We start from the raw sequence: 3053 nt of genomic DNA on the forward strand, positions 1-3053 counted from the left end.
AAACCCAGTTTCAAATTTGTGAAACCTTTATTCTGTTTGTAAAAATACATACATAGCCTGAGTTATATAACATTTTATTCCTAAAAACATGGCAAAAATGTTTAATTTAAAAAAAAAATGTTTGACTCGAATGTGTCATCAAAATGATACAAGAATTTTAAACCTGGCTTCATGCAATGTTCAGATCTCTGTTTAGAAATGATAACATTTCTATAATATTGCATATTTAATTAGATAATGTTAAGTTTGCATGAATAAATATAACATTTTAACAATACAAAAAATAACTGTCTTAAAGTAAGTCAACTAGAGGACGTTTGATGGTGGTATTTATCAGTAAGAAACCCTATTCTCTCTCCCCTTAAAAATAATGCACATGAAGATCAAACAAAATATATTTGCTATGAAAATATCAAAAATTGGCCTTAATTGTTTAATTTTAAAGGCAGAGTACATGCTATCTTTGCATTGTGGTTTATGTTGGACTCTGTTTTATGAGTTTGATTTGCCCTGGGCACTAAAAGTCACCCCATCTCGAGTTCGCCTTTAATGTGTTTAACAGAATAAATTTCAGAACTAAAACAACAAACTGTGATACTACCTCTAAACTAACTCAGGCAGTTCAAAAAATATTCACACATCAATGCTCAATTTGCCAACTTCCTAATATGAATCCCAAACATTTAAAGAGTAAAAACAAGCAGACAAATATTTTTATATCTCACACACTATCAAAATGCTGTAACAGAGACACCTAAACCAGTGCCCAGATCCCCCACACCCTCACTGGCATCCAGATAGACACACACACACACACACACACACACACACACACACACACACACACACACACACACACACACACACACACACACTTGTCTGACCGTCCATGCTGGCAGAGGGAGAAGGCTGATCATATTACACACTGATATTAATAGCCACCCTCTCCCCTTTCTCATTGTAAATGAATAGCTGGCATGATCTCACACTGTCTCCGAGTCTCTCTGCTTACATCTATCTCCCTCTCTCAGTCCATGTTTCCCCATCTTTTCTCTGCTCAGATCAGGTCTTTGAAAATACACTGCACATGCATGAGTGTGCAGAAATATGACATGCATTACACTGGCGTGTCAGTTACTACACGACACATTGTGTGTTACCGGTTTTACAATCCAAACACAGAAAACTGTCAGAAATCTTTACAGTTTACGGATGAGAGACTAGAAATGACTGCATCCAAAAAATATGACGGCATTACTCATGGCAGTTTTCTGCAATGAGTCGGGGCTTTGCTGCCTCGGATTACAGCTAAAAAACAATGTTTTAAGATTTTCAGGTGCCTCACATTGATACATCATGTATAGCAGTCAATTACAGCAGACTTAAGAAGGTAAAGCTGTCATTTAAAACTAAAGAAATGCAAATATTTTCCAGACTTTTACTACAGTTTCTGGCCTGTAACTTTAACCCTTTGAAACCTGGAGTGACATCACTTTTCGTGTGTTACCTTGAGATGCCTTGCAAAAGTATTTCAACCATTGAACTCTTGAGAGAAATCAGTGCAGTTTTAAAAGCGTGAAAAAAGGCAATGAGAAAATTAGTAAGAAATGTTCCAGAAATTGCAAGAAATTTGTAGAAAATTATTTTTAAAAAGCTAAGGAAAATGTCTAGGGAAAGCAGTTAGGAATAAAAACATATTTCTAATTTTCATGATTATATATTTAAAATTATATTACAGAATGATTATATTTTTAATACATTCTTTCAGTTCATCTCCTCTCATTTTAAAACTTTCTTTATTGTTTTATTATTATTATTGTTATGATTATGATTATGATTCTGATTATTATGACATTTATTATTATTTTCAGTTAATTTCATATACTTTTTATTAATTTCTGGCAATTTTTGGGGTCATTTCTTCTTTCTGCTTTTTTCCCTCCTGCTACTATGCTCTTTGTGTCCATGGTGGCGCAAATACAAAAATGTGGAAGCACAATCACGAGCAGCCCTAGAGCCAGCTTTCTCGTAATGTGGCGGATTTGGGAGATTTAAGCATGGAGATCTGGGCACTGGTTAGATGGAGGGAAATTTACCAGTGTTCATTTACACATACTACCCACATTGTTATGGTACAAAGCTGGTTCAAATCCAGCATAATAACATTTAAAGGTAGTTTTATTTCAACTTACTGGTATATCAAAGTGTTATTTTTAAGTAAAAACATGCTCAAGGGAAATATTCTTAATATTTTTGTGACTCTTGAATCAAAAGAATAACACAATACTTCATTATCTGACTGTTAACTATCCATATTTATGGCTCCAGGTTTGGCAAAACAGGCTATCACCATATAAACAATAGTCCAGGGACAAAAAAAAGAACGACATTGCTGCTATAGCATAGAAAACCGACCATTAAATTTTACTGCAGCTTTACAAAAACGCAAGCGTCTGCATGACTCTGTGTCTACATTCTCGCCATCTATCTGTCCCTACGGAGCACATCTACCACCTGACCCTCTGCGAGGACGCCATCTTGTCCAAAGTGTTGTCCCGCAGTGGCCTTATTTTTAGCGAGAGTCCAGTTCCTCTGCAAAACTTAATATGGGAATGGCATCTTGGAGCTCTTCTTTCCTAAACCTCCCATCATACATCCATCCATACCTTCAGTCCTCCAAGACACTGAGCTGGTATCTGTAGCTTTCCAAGCACCCAACACAACCGCTGTCCCTTTTCATAGCCACGGCTTCAAACAGGTGGCCGTATGACCCAAGCGCGGCCCCTCCCACGGTACCACCCATGCTATTTTTCTGACCACTGCTCTGGAGTCCACCCACCCCTCTCACTGTCTGCCCTTCTTTTTTGGCAGCCCCTCTGGCTTGTGCCGGCTCTTGGACGAGTGGGATCAGTGTCTTTTACATACTCTTTTGAGCCCCCAAAATGAGCCCCTCCCACTTTTTGCAGCCAGTGGCGTCAGCAAAACCACGTGTAGCTCTTTTTTAAAGGGAGGGTGTCACTGTCAGACCTGCTCTTCTCTAGCCAGTGGGGACG

Source organism: Plectropomus leopardus, chromosome 23 (assembly GCF_008729295.1).
Source record: "Plectropomus leopardus isolate mb chromosome 23, YSFRI_Pleo_2.0, whole genome shotgun sequence".
NCBI classification, from domain to species: Eukaryota; Metazoa; Chordata; class Actinopteri; order Perciformes; family Serranidae; genus Plectropomus; species Plectropomus leopardus.